This window comes from Castanea sativa, chromosome 9 (genome assembly GCF_040712315.1).
Source record: "Castanea sativa cultivar Marrone di Chiusa Pesio chromosome 9, ASM4071231v1".
In the NCBI taxonomy this organism is placed as follows: Eukaryota; Viridiplantae; Streptophyta; class Magnoliopsida; order Fagales; family Fagaceae; genus Castanea; species Castanea sativa.
The window spans coordinates 35,831,396-35,846,569 of record NC_134021.1 but is presented as its reverse complement, the minus strand read 5'-3'; the positions used below and the strand labels follow the sequence as shown (position 1 = coordinate 35,846,569).

General features: G+C 32.0%; 1 non-coding gene across 1 annotated transcript; it reads right to left on the bottom strand.

Annotated features, from left to right (window-relative positions):
- Positions 1 to 13,290: 13,290 nt before the first annotated feature.
- LOC142611455 (U4 spliceosomal RNA) lies at positions 13,291 to 13,440 on the bottom strand. Its single transcript, XR_012840039.1, has one exon. It is a non-coding gene; the product is annotated as a U4 spliceosomal RNA (small nuclear RNA).
- Between the last annotated feature and the right edge of the window lie 1,734 nt (positions 13,441 to 15,174).

Below are 15,174 nucleotides of genomic sequence, written 5' to 3'. Positions count from 1 at the left end.
CCCTAAACTCAAATTTCGAAATCTCACTCCTGTTTGCCTCTTTTCCTAATCTCTCTCTCTTTCCCTACCACTTTGTCTTTCACTGTCCACTACTTCTTAATCTGATCTCTCTCTCTCTGTGGCAAAACATCAAACACTTCACATTCAATTCTCAAGTACTTCGTAAAGGCTTAGAACCTCATTCAAATCAAGCAAAAACAATAAAACCCAAACAAGCCCTAAAAGTCTCATCGGAGTTATCGATCCAATGGCTGGAAAAGAAAAACCTAGAAATGAATTCGTTTAGCTTGATTAAGGCTTAGTTTTTTGTTTTTGTTTTTAAAGAGTAAGAGCAGCTATTTTCTATGATCTGCCCCCATATTTTCTCAGCAGCCAAACAAGAATTTCAAGTTGTAAATTGTAACGTTCTGATTTACGTTATTTTTGCTCTCAGGAACTAAATGAATCAAGGACTGAGCTGCTTAATAGAATTCAAGGACAGAAATAGGTCACATTTAGCTTAGTGGTGGTGTTCGTTTCATTATTTCTTCAATTTGCTTTATTAAGCTTCAATTCTCAATGTGCTTATTTTTGGGTACTTAGAGCATCTCCAATATGCTTTTTTTTTCTTTCTTCGGAACTAACGTGTTGGTTTTCTTTCTTTTCTTTTTTTAATTTGCTTTGCTTGCTTTTGTCTGGACATGTTGACTTTTTTTTTTTTTAAGTACTCATGTTTATTTTCTTATTAATTTTGGCTGATTTTTGTTTTTGTTCTTTTTTTTTTTTTTTTTAGAAAACAGTTTTGGGTTAATTTCTTATGCTTTTTTTATTTTTCTATTGAAGTTTCCATCTATACACAATTTTTTAAAAGTATAATGTGTTTTTTTTTTAATAAGGACATGATGGTAAATTTATACAAATTCTATTTTCAAAAAAAAAAGTTTTCTATCCTTTCACTTTTCCACACTCCCAACCAAACACAAATGAGAGAAACTAAAATTTTTTTTATCCTTCCACTTTTTCATCCTCCCAACCAAACGGACCCTTAGATTTGCTACAGTAGCTTTCTTAACCTGGAGAGCACTGTAACAATTACTGTGGCACCTCTAAACAATATTCTCCCTTAAAATAATACCCGGTTGAATAAAAAAATAATTCTTTCTCTCTCATCCCTTTTCTCTTTAGAAAAAACTCTCTTTGCTTTTCATTAGAAAACAACGTTGAAGCACAAAATCAATGGAGCTCTTAATCAAAATATAAACTCAAATCACAATTAAAACTAATCAAATTAGAACAAAAAAAAAAAAGAGCAAAGCTGACCCATTTGAGAAGAAAAGAAAAAAGAAAAGTGAAGATAGAGCTCCAGACGAGGTGCTGCTAGAGAAGAAAAGAAAAAAGAAAAGTGAGGATAGAGCTCTAGACGAAGTGCTAGAGAAAATAGAGATAAGGGAAAGGTGTGGAGAAGAAAAAAAGAGGAAAAAAGAAAAGAAAAGAAACGTGTGGATGAAAAAAAAAAAAAAAAAGACAAGGTAAAAATAAAATAAAGAACAAGAAATTAAAATTGAGAAATGCTACTACAATATTTTCACAATAAATCTTAAATGGTGGGTTGTTACTAACTAATACTGATGAAAAAAAATTATTTAAGTGATGTGTTCAAATTAAAATCAATAATAACTTACCACATATGATTTATTGTGAAAAATATTGTAAAATGTTAAGAACGTAGCATTTCTCATTAAAATTAGATGAATGAAAGAAGATTGAAAAAGAAATATTAAAGAAATAATAAAGAAATAATATTTAAATGGGATAGAGAAAATGATAAAAAATCTGTTGGAAAGTGTATATGAAAAAGTAGGTAGGTAAAAGATAAAATAAACTGTTCACTCTCCAAATAGTGCAAAAATTTGAAGAGATTGCTGGAGATGCTCTTAGGATTTGCAAAGTTGGAGATCAGAATTGGACACTCAAGTTAAGACATATCGTGATGTAAGTGTAGGATAATTATTCACAAATTGTCATTGTGTATATAGTATTAAACTGGTTTTCTTTGTTGACAACTTGAAATTTTGGTAAGGTGTGAGTCCCTAAGTAAAATAATAATAAAAAACCTTGTTAAAATAGTTCAGTGTCAAACTGTCAATTAGTTTATGAATGGAGTATCTTTGATTTTTTTACCTAAGTTATTTTGGTTTAAATCGATTTGGCAGTGAGGTTATGGCAAACAACACCCTCCCATAGACAACAATCCCCATGGGTAGTCCAAGAGGTGAGCCGGTTAGAAGGATCAATAAGGTCTTGCTTGAACTTGAGAAGAGCGTGTCGCTTGGTATTGATGCAACGAACCTCAAAGAGTCCGGTGTAGAAGAAGTAGTTAGGAATAAAGAGAAAGGCAAGGAAAAGAAATGAAATGGGTCTTAAGGAACCCTTCATCATCAGGTTATTTTTATATTATTAGCTGCAAGGCTTACTCATAATATATTACACTAAACATTGGATGCTAATTTATAGAGACTGACGACAGTCTTGTGCCAATTAGTTAATTAATTATTTATTATTTATTTTTAACCCTTGAGATTCACGTGATGATGAATGAATTAATAAAATATAAAAAATATAGCATATTTCACATAAAATAAATAATAAAAGGGCGAGTCTCCTAAAGTCTTCCACTCTAAAAAGTTGTGCGCCTTTCATTTTTCTGTAAAATAAAAGTTTATTATTTTGTTTTGTCAAAAATAAAAATAAAAATAAAAATTTATTGTTTGGCATTGTCTAACACATTTGATGGGGAGTATGCTAGATAAAATAAGAAGGATGTTAGTTTGAATCTCTCATTTTTCATTCCTTGAGGCCAAACATTTTTTTATAACTTTTTTATTAAAAATAAAATAAAACAAAAGGCTTGTCTTCCACTAAAAAATGCAAAAAATAATGATATTTTTGTCTTATCGAAAGCATTCAAAATTTCGAATCAATTCATGATTCATGTTCATAGAGTTTAGACTACTAAAAGCAACCACAATCATCTTTCTCACAAGTCACAAAACATAAACCCTTTTGCATAGTCTTCCACTACAAAAAAATAAAAAAATAAAAAAATAAAAAATAAAAGTCTTCCACCATAAAAAGCAAGTTTTTCATTTTTAAAGACATTAATTGCATGAGAAATATTCTAAACACAGCAGTTTTTACAATAGTTGATGAGACAAATTTTTATCAATTCTTATCTGAGCATGTCATCAATATCGTGTTTTCACTTATCAAATTATTAATAATAATTTGTCTTTTCGATAGTTATGATTTTTTTTTTTTTTTTTGTGTGCCATTACACTTATTTGAATTCTTCTTAAGTAACACAAGTTTTTTTTTTTGGGAAGAATTTGAGTAACACAAGTGATTAGGGAGAATCCTTCATAAAACTAAGTCATTAGTTTGAATCTCTCATTTTTTTGGAAAATGAGAGATTAATTGATAGTTTACTTATTTTTTAACTGATTAATTGACGACTTAGGACTTGTCTGTGTGTGTGTGTATTAAAAGGAGTCCTCTAGTTTGCATGATGTTAATAGAGACAACTAGTATCATAGTAATATGAAAGGAAGTACTAAATTTGCTATCAAAGTTTCCCTCCTCTCTTCCCCCTAATTCGGTACCACTAATGCCAAATTTTTGTGGAATTTAATACTTAGGGTAGCAAATTCTCTCAAATCTCTTCTCAATTACCTAAAGTAGTTGACACAATCAACATAACACCTATAAACACAAATGTCAATATTATGTAGCTAAAAGACTCATAAAATTTGAATAAAAATGACCAAAACTTTGAGTCTCTTATTCGAAAATCCAATTTAGATCAAATGCCTCCTAACTATAATGAGGCTGCTATGTTGCCACCGTTGTGATCAAAATACAAAACGATAATTCTAAACTCCTAATTGTTCAAATAATGATAATTCAATTGATATACTTTTTTTTTTTTTTGAAAATTATAAATTTATAATCCAAGGACTTTGAACATCTAAAGTCTTAAAAGAGAGTTTGGAGACTTCGTTTTTCTTTTCTAAAGTCCTTAAAGCCGCCTTTACGTTGGGCAACACTTTCCACACGTTAGTGTCTAGTTTTCTTCACTGTATAGTTTTTCCAAGAAAGTGTAGTTCTAGTAAAGTAAAGCTCATGGCTCTTCAAAATCTTGTCCACCGCCTATTTTTTCCAAGTGTAAACTTTCCACACGTTATAGACTGATAGTGTCTACTTTTCTCCAAGAAAGTGTAGTTCTAGTAAAGTAAAGCTCATGGGTGCCCAAAATTTTGTCCACCATCTAGTTTTTCCAAGAAAGTGTAAACTTTATACACGTTATAGTGTCTAGTTTTCTCCATGAAAGTATAGTTCTAGTAGAGTAAATCTCATGGGTCCCCAAAATCTTGTCCACCTGATTTTCCACACGTTAGTGAAAGTGTAATTCTAGTAACACTAAAGTTTTCTTTTTTTGATAAATAGTAACACTAATGTTGAATACATTCAATAGGATTTTTCTCCATTTAGTTTTTTAGTTAATATAACTTATAAATATATTTAACCTAAAAAGCCGAAACCCAACATATATGAGCTCAATTATGATCTATTAATCACTCAATTCTTTCATTGTTATTCGATGTTGGACTTCACTCGCACGTGTACACCCAACATCTAACACTCTTATTAAAAAAAAAAAAAAACATCTTACTCTCGAGTTCTAAGAAGTGACAAAGCTAGTGTGGATAAAAAATCCATGTAAAACTCAAGTCTTAGAGACTCAAGTTTCTTAAAATAAATTATAAGATTGTTATAACTTATAAGAGAACTTGAGTCTTAAGGATTTTTATAACATTTTAGTTTCCTTTAAGGAATTGAGACTCGAATTCCATGTGAATTTTTATTCAAACTCGAGTCCCCACGTTGATTTTTTTGTCTAAATCATATTTGCCACCTCTTGGAACTCGAGTAATCAAGACATGAGTTTCTTGAGTGAACTCAAGTCTTAGAAACTGGAGATGCTTCATAACTAAAATGTTTGTTTTTCGGCCACATAACAAAATTGTTAACAAAAACTGTCCAGAGGGGAAAAAAATCCAGGTTTTCTTTGCTGATGGGGTGAAATTTTGGTAGGGTACTAAAAGTCTAGATATAATTCCTCAAGTCAGGAAAAAAAAAAAAAGACTGTTAAAATGTGTCAATGTCAATTAGTTAAATGCATGGAGTAGTATAGGCATCTTTGATGTCTTATGTTAGTTGTTTTGGTTTTAATTGATTTATATACTGTTTATTTAATTTAATGATTTTGATTGTGTTTCTCCTAATTTTTCAGAACTTTTTCTAAACTACTGATGAATTTGATCGAGATCTTCTTGTTTTAAGAATTTTGGGCAATTTGTTTGAACTTTTCTTATTTCTTAGACCCTTAACAAGAAAGAGCCATTTGTTTGAAAAATGAGTGTTGTTTCTCTAATTCACTTGGATAAAATGCTTCTAAATTAGGATAAAAGTATGTTGTCTCATTGTCTTTGGTCTCTCTCTCTCTCTCTCATAGGGGGATCTATGCAGAAAGTTAAAAAGGCAAGCAAACTCGTGACGATTATGATGGACCAAGTGAAAAAGAAAGCTCTGATGAACTACCACACCTAGCCACAAAGGAATGAAAGGTTCGCATACTTTATGGCCCATGGTGACTATGATTGTGCAAACATTACTTTGTTCAATTTCTTTCGTTCTTGATTGTTTTTGTTTGATATTTGGATATTCTCTCATTGGTGTGGAGATTACTCTGCTCTTAAACTTTCACTTGTAACTTTTTTTTATGCAATTTTCACTTTCTTCTTATAGGAGCTTTTGGAACTCAAGAAATCACTCAATGTTGAAGTGGATCAACTTCGATCAGTGAGTGGTGCTCCAGATTTATCCTTCCATTTTTTTAAAAGATTTATCTTTGTGAAATATTTTTTTAATTAAATTGAAACCAGGAATATCAAGAACTGAGGACCACTATGCAGCAGCAACAAAATGATGTTTCTTCAAGCCTAAGAACCCTGGGGGTAAGCTATTGTTATACTAAATTTCATTTGCATTTGCAGGGTTTATCTATTAAATAAAATTCTGTCATTATCTTATGCTTGAATAACTAATCGCAAGTACCTGGATTGATCTTTATCGAGTTTTTTGCAATTACAAGATGTCTCAGGTGATCCTAAAGATGCCCAGGCACAAGATCCCAAGCTTGAAGATGACCAGGATGGACTTGTTTTGCCTAGATAGATGGATTATGATGTCTCAGGTGATGCTAAAGATGCCCAGGCCCAAGACCCTAAGGTTGAAGAAAATAACAAGGAAGTACTTGTTTTGCCTAAAAAGTCGGAATATGATGAAGGAAGTGAAAACTATGATGGGATTTGCTCTGGAGTGTGCATGAGGTTATGCCCCAAAAGTAGTGTGATGTAACTTTTTTTAAATTTAAACTAAATTTAACTTAAACCCAATTCATTTGGCAATAATATATCTAACAAAAATGCATTAATTTAAATGAAAAACAACAACTAATAATTAGGCCAAAAATATATTGCATTTGACATTTACATTAAAAATCACATATGTAGTTCATAATCGTGATTTATAAAAAGTACAAATCATGTACCATTTCTCAAAGAAGCATTAGATGTAACATAAACCAAACCCATTAGTAATAAATATTGTTAATTCGAGCAAAAATGCCTAAAATTTGTTGTAAAAAGGACATCATAAAAGTAGGAATGCAGGTATGATGCAAAACTATAATAAGGGGTCATATTGGTTGAAAAGAAAGCATGCAGCAACTCACGCATGTTGCAAAACTGAAAAATGGGAAGGGATTGTTGCCTCACCATGATTTCCCAGTACGCAGACTCTAGTGTTATGTACCGCCTTGTGCTACAATTGTACCACCACATGTACTCAACAAGGTACGTCGTATCACCATCTAGAAGAGGGGCAACAAGTTGCCCTCGGTTGCCCCATTGCTGAATATGGACAGCATGTTCTACCGCCAAGTCCTTCTCCCATTTACCCTGGAGGGATATCTTGTGAAGGTCGCTCGACATATCCACAAACTCTGGAAGCGGTTGCTTGATCCTAAACTGACAGAAGACACACTCGGGATGATGCCCCTCCACTATCCAAAAATATATCAATGGCACCTCGACCCTCCAAATATGTTGGCCAGCAATGCAATACGCAGGCAGGGAGCCTAGTATATATGTGTACGGCGGCAAGAACAGACTTTTCCTTCGCTTCACTTCGCTTGTTTAACTACGCTCCCCTACAATTTGCATAAGTGGACAGCCGAAATCAAATAAATTAGCAACTTCCATAAAACCACAAATGTCTGAAATTGATAAAACCATATAAACAGGTATGTAATGATTCAAATCATCATTCATGTATACTATTAGGTATATGATGCATACTGGTCATGTGATTAAAATACACGTAGACAATCAATATGAATGGTCATACAAAAATTATAGTAGATTTAGACGATCATTGTAAAGGGTCATGCAATAGATCATAGAAGATTTGCTTAAACCAGTTTAGAAACAATAGATTAGAGGTGACCACGTTCTATCCAATGTGGTCAGGCAATAGAATGTGATCATGCAATTGAGGACATAAATTGATTGAATCTTTGCTCTGCCCGTAGTGTAGAGAACGACGTCCGGTATGCAGTAAGGATGTGTGTGGCAAGCTGTGCGGTACTCTTTGGCCCACTCCACCTAGCAAACATGGGGTTTTGACAAATACTTGTTAGTGAACTTTCATGTGATGAATCTCACTAAAGGGGCTTTCATTAACACGTATTAAACACTCATGCAGCAGCAAGGCGTTCACTTCAAAATCTTAATAAAAGATAATAATATCATTGGCATTATCTTAACCAAACACCATCAAAATGTGAATGTTGTAACTCATTGTGCTTCGCATTTTCACCTCTAAAGAATATTTTTAATGATTCTTTAGTGGACACCATTTTTTAATCCATACATTACCAATCTATATGAATATATTAAGCGACTTAAGCCATCATGATTTTCTTTTATAGTGACTCAAAGATTCAACACGACATTCGTGTGTGTTTGCTTCGATGTTTGCTTGTCAACAAAGGAAGCTTCCTAAATTAATAAAGAATACATCTAAAATAAAAGGATATAGATCAACTGGGTTTATTTAATTGTGGCCTAGAACTCCTAAAACAAAATGTTTAATTTAATGGGAAAGAAAAATGAGCTTATTCTAATTCATGATTATTCATTGAATGCCACCAATTGGAGTATGGCTATAAGGTTTTCCCAATAAATAAAGAGAAGTAATGTCTTACCAACAACTCTCGGCATAGCTCACTCCACTCCATGTCTGTCTTCCCAGTGACAGGCAACCCATCCACCGAAATCCCAGCATCACCTCTATATCTTGCAATATGATACCCATTTCTCCATGGGGCAAGTGGAACGTGTGCATCTCCAAATGCCACTGCTTGACCAAGGTCGTGATTAAGGCGTGGTCGACCTCCATATCAAGAACCTTGAATAATCCGGTGAAACCTGCTCTTTCATATTGAATTAGTTAAAAACCCGTGCATTATATGACTTTAAGTATAGACTTATAAAATATAAAATTTATTTGATAAACAATAACTATGCGAATGATCAATTATATAAATCTTTGTGAGTTTAAATTTGTTAATTAAATACCACCGCACACCCTTAATGTGATGGTCACTCCACAAGTATAAGTACTTGTAGAGTGTGGGGGGCAAGGGCCGGGGTTAAAGTCTCCAAAAGGGAGTTTCACACACATATACACTTAGATTAGGCTAGAGTAGAATTTTATCTTATATATAAAATAAAAAAATATTATTAATTAAATAGTGTGAACTTTGTGAGTTTTTAATTGTTTTAAGAAAATATTAATTATACAATGAATTACCTAAAGTAAACACAATGTGTAATATGCAAATTTTACTAAATTAAAATATAAAATATAATAAATACTCAAAAGATCAAACAATTGTATTAAGTATTGATAATAGATAAGATAATGAATAATTTCATCGGATTTGATGTTGTATATTCCTTTAAATTTATTTTAAATAATTTTATAAATTTTATTCAAGATAAGATTTGTTCATGAATTTTACTTTAAATCAAAAGATAAAAAACTTGAAACATTGGGAAACAAATAATTTTCTTCAAGTAAATTTAAACCTCATGAATATTTAGATTCAGGGTTCAATATAATTATTTTCTACAACTTCCAAGGCAATCAATATCAATATATTTACTTGCAAGTTAAAAAAAAAAAAAAAAACAATAAATAGAATTAATACATGAAATCATTCAAAAATAGATAATAAAAAAAAGTTACATCGATTATTAAAAATTCAGTCAAATATGTTATTCCATGCTTTATGACTTCATGCTTCATCTTTGAATCTTGAAGGTCCAATTTTGTTAACAACAGATCAGAAATATCATAAGTCATAATCCAATGTTAAAAAGATTCCTAAACTAAAATAAGCTTACATAAAATTGCAATTTCAATCTAAACCAATAAAAATCTAGTGAATAAGAAAAATAAAGAAAATGTAATAACAATTTCCATCATCTATTCAAATACAATGCTTTGTTTCTAATACACGCTTCTTATGATATCGAAACAATCTGATTAGATAGGTTTTGAATTAGCACAAAGTTGGTCAATTTTATAAACAATTTTTTGCATTTTCTTGCTCCAATATTAACCATTGCTCACTATTCATTCTATGCAAATTCATTCAAAGGGGTAAAAAACAACAACAAAAAAGGAAAATTAAAAAAGTTACATATAGGGGCGAGTTAGCGAAGGGACCAAATCAATGCTCTTGAGATTTGAGAAATATTATCATCACCACTATTGTTTTGTCAACCTTCAATATTTTTGGCCATTAAAAAAAAAACCCCATAAATCAACATCCAATTCAAATGTCATAAATCAACAATATATAAAAAACAAAGATGATCAATTTTTGGTTTTCTAATTAACCTAAAAACTGTCTATTTCCTAACAGTCTAACACGAATGAAACAAACACACTTCAAGATTAGGGTTAAGTTATGGTTAATCGATAAATTTTAATTTAAAATTCATAAACTTTAAATAATTCAAAGTACTGCATATCATGATAGTTTTATAGATGAGAAATCTATAAGGTGCAATAAGTAAAAAAGCAATTTCTGAATTCATCAACAAAAATAGAAAAGAAGAAGCAATTTCTAATTAACTATGTATGAAATTACATTCTTTCATTTTTTCGCACGCTTTTAAAATTCTTCTTGACCACGTCATTGTTTGATCTGCAAATGTCTTGACATTCAACAACCTTTAGAAAAAAGTGAATGTAAATTGAAATTCATATTCATCTTAACCAACAAAGAAAAAAACTTTCGTTATCTATAACATAATTAGCCTTTTTTAACCATTAGTTTGTCTTTAAGGTTGAAAAAATGAAAGCAAATAGCAACATCCAATTAGAAAAGATTGGAAAAACAAAGTTTGTGATTAGGGAATGAGAGTGAAAGACTACAAACATAATAGAAGAGAATTTGCATTTAAGCAAAAAAATTATGTTAGAATTTGCGTTTAACCTATTGTATTGATGTATTTCGTGATACGTGGGTTTAGCCCACCCCGCGGTAGTACACATTTACGGCGTCAAACCTTTATGACGCTAGGCACCTACTGCACACGGACGAGCATTGTGTTAGGTAGTACACACGAGGTAATAATATGACTATGTATTAATAATACAACTACATACCTCGTTGACGGTGTGCCTCCAAAGCAATTTTGACCGATGCTCTAGCTGCCACCTCAATTGGGTATCATGGTCGGGTCCAGGATCCACTTTATCAATTGCCTGCATATTTGACATGACAGCAAATAGATTGTTAGCAATTATTGAGGATTCACTCTATGACAAGATATAATTACAATAGAAAATCATGTTTTCTTTCATGTATCAAACCATATAGTTATCAAATTGTGGGTCAAAACTTAAAATTCACATATCAAATGGTGTCATAAAATTTTCTGAATAAATTGAAAGAAACAGAATATACCATATAAAAAAGAAAGATGACCATATAATGATCAAGTATTGCCAGAATTTTATTATTGGCAAACTCATGATTAAGTAAATGAAAGATGACCATATAATGAGTCAGCACAAAATTCATCCACTTTATAAAAAAAATAGAAGAATAATTTCTCCTCATGAAAGAACAAATAAAAAGAAAAATTGTTTCATGATCCGATCCATGGCTAGATTTCCATATCAAAGTAACCAAAACATTACCATGGTAACAAACCAATCATGATCCTACTTATTGCAATAAAAAACTTAGTAACAAGAATTACTAAGCTGACTGTATAATTTTTCGAGTCACAGGCCCACAAAATGATCACTTGGAGGTTCAAAATGAATAACTTATAATTGTATGAAATAAATGAGTACCAATTGAGAAGAAAAAAAATTAAAAGTAGCAATAAATAGAGATCATAGATGAATTGAATAAAAAAAAACAGATTGGCTGCTAAATATAAAAGAGAAGGAAATATTGTCATCTAGGAAATGAGATATAATGTAAATGAGAGGATCAGGTTTGGACAATTATGTGCTTTGGACTTCGTTTTCCCATTAGAAAAAAAAAAAAAAAAAAGTTGAAAGTAGGAAAGGAACTTCCATATGTTGAAGAGGAAACAAATTAGCACTTGACATGGGTTGTATGAGCCTTTAGGGATGGATGGCTAGGCCTAAACCCAGCACATAGTTCAAGCTAAAAGCTGGCTCAAATGTATAACTATATTGTATGAAACTTTTGCTAAGTAATAATTTTGTTGTAGTATGAACTATTAAGTGTAGTAAATGATCTAGCAAATAAGGGTAGTTGAAGCAGTTTGGACCCATGAAGGCTACTAAACGCATTTCTAGGAAAACCCAAGGAATAGATTCACCACACATACTACAAAGTTATTGAGTGAATCTATATTTTAAAGACATATAGTAGGAGTCTAGGACTAGTTGCAAGTCTTGATTCCAAGAAATTGGGTTGTTCCTTCTAATTATGCCATGCCCTATGTTATTCAGCATGTAAACTTTATATGAATCTTGAAAAAACCATAATTGCATGCATCCCTCAAAATTTTTTAAAAGCTTTTTGAGACATGCCCACTATCATTAAATTGGAGTAGTGCATAGTTTGTTTGGAAATTTTAGAGTTGAACCTTTCTTTTGTTCTCTTTTCTTAAAGTCTGTTGTCCAGATTAGAAATTTAGATGAAATAGGTCATTTCAAAGTGCATAGGAAGAACTATTACATATAGATTATAGAGCACTAGCCAACACTACAAGGGTTCTGCTTTTGAAATTCTGAGCGGTGAAAGAAAGCATGATAAACTATAGGGCTTCAATGTTCAGTATTTCTAATAAATGACTCATTTTCTTTTGCAAATGCCAGTCATATCTCCCATTTCAAAATTTACGAAGGTAAATGTCAACAAGAATAAGGACTTTTTTGTTTAATAATTAAATTGTTGTAAGTCAAGAGAGGGAGTTTGAATCCTAATTCTAGATTACTTTTTTCTCCCACAATTTCTTTGGAAAATTAGATGGTGCAAATGTTCTAAGATATAAAGGCTAAATTATAAATTACACTTTTTGACTTTCAATCCCTTGGGTTTCTTGTAGTACTTTTGTTTAGTATGCTTCTAATTTTTTTTTACTTTAAAACTTAGAAAACTGCCAAATAAAATAGTAATTTGTAATTTAAAAGTATAGTTTTCCTTGTTTGTTTTTTTTACTTTAAAAGTATAGTTTTCCTAGTATGCTTCTAATTTTTTTTTTTACTTTACACTCTATTTGTTTCAATAGAAAACCTTGTATAAAGATAGTTTTCCTTGTTTTCCAGTGTTTGGTAGCATAATAAAAGATAAGTCAAAGGAAAACTATCTTTGATCAACATAAAAAGTATGGCTTATTTTTTGAGATTGTTTTCTAATAAATTTTTTTGGAAAACAACTCTATCTCATAACAAACTAAATAAAAGAAGTTAAGAGTTTGTTTTTCCACTCATTTAAAATTGCTACCAAACATTGAAAAATAAGATAGTTTTATAGAAAATGCTCTTGGAAAATGACTTATTTTCTAGAAAACATCATTGTTGAAACAAACAGAGCGTTAAGTAAACATTTGGAACTAGCAATTGAAGGGCTTTACCCCGGAGGGAGTCCTTGCAGAAATTCTCAAAGGTCAGGGCCAAACCTAGGCCTAAGAGGGCGTTTGAAATAGTTTTCAACCAGCAATAGATGTGCCTCAGTTAGAACCTCACTAGCTACGTCATTGCCCCAAGCACAAAGATGCTTTTCTCTTTTGCTTTTGTTCTACTTTTATATTTAGCTCCACAGCTCGGTATCTCATACACAAGCCATGTGGGACTTCTGCAAGTTCCCTTCTTATTATATCATCATGCATGTTTGGTTTCTCCCTTTTCATTCATTGCAATTTAATGCATAAAAAGTGTCTCCACCAACTTGTTACTTTTTACCAATGAATCTGTAAGAAATAGAAACGTGCAGCAGAATATAAGTAATCGATTTTTTGGCATACCTCTCTTGGTCTAAACCGATGATCACACAGGAGCTTTGAGATTGTTCTACGCTGTCTAGAGCCAACCTCCACGCAAACCACCTGTTCAAACACATTCTAAATTCTAGTTTGTATGATTCACAAACCAAAAACGTTTCTCCGACGGTGTTGCACACTACTAGAGTAATGCAAACATAACCTACAACCTAAGAGCCTCACAACACTTTGAAACACTATGAGAAATGTAAAATTCGTTCACTATTCAATGGATACCACTTTTGGTGTTTATATACACACCACTCCATTAATATTGAGTGGGATAGTGGACTTAATGGGGTAGAGTAACGGTCCAAACCATTACTCTATAACTCTTGGATGAGGTATACAGAAGGACATGCCCACTTTGGGCGTCCATCCATATCCTTTTCAGTTTCTAACATCTCCCACTCATCCACTGTGGGCATGGCCCTATTATCCATCTCTCAATGTGTTTCTCAGTGCATGCATACTGGAAAATAGGTTGTGCGACCGCCAAACACACTTGAAAAACATATTTGGGAGCACTATACTAAATCTTATACCAAGACCAGCATAGCAACATCCCTAAAGTATCTTGTTATGCCCGAGACATATATTAACACATCGAATCAAGCATCTCTAACCCCTCTTGAGTTTAATACTCAGACTTATGCTTGATCCATCATAACTATCTAGATGTATTCACAATTATTTCGCTACCATGAGCACTATAACCTGTCAACAGTGAGTACAAATATAAGGATGTGTTACAAAATAATCTTCCATTTGCACTCATGTCCTTTAACTTTGGTCTAATTGCTTTCCCAACAATGTCCCTTTAGACCGAATCCAACATGACCATAGGTAACATGCCAAAGTAGCAGACATCAAAACCTCAGCTTCGTAACATAGTCAAAAGTAACAAGCACATAAGTAGGATCTTAATGAAAGATCCATAGGACTCACACGGTGAAGAAGCAAGGATTTATTCTCTCACCTCCACTTTTGGTCGAGTAAGCACATGTAGTATGAAATACATGCTATGGTGCAGTTCTCTTAAGAAAGAGCATATGTCTCAAGTTATGCTTCATAGTTTATATCTTGTTTAATTCCTTGATCACATTTTACTTGTTCCTAAACGTACCTTGTATTCAACTTGTCATAAACTTAATGAAAGTTTTGTTTGTGTGCGAGTGTTTCAAGATACAGGTGTATATGTGTAAGTGCTTCACAACTTCTAGATTAGGTGTAAGTGAGTTTTACCACTGTTTTCAAACTCATGATTAAGTCTAGAGTCTGTTTTAGGAGTTTTGTCATGGAATAGCCAAATGGGGAGATTGTAAAGTCGTTATTTACAACTATTTTGCATTAGCTTCAATTTCATGCCGAATTTGATTGTAATTATGTTTAATCATGTTTATCCTATAGTCTATGTGGGATTTCATTATATGGGTTGTCTGTGAGAGAATGTGTAAAGACTCAAGCTTTT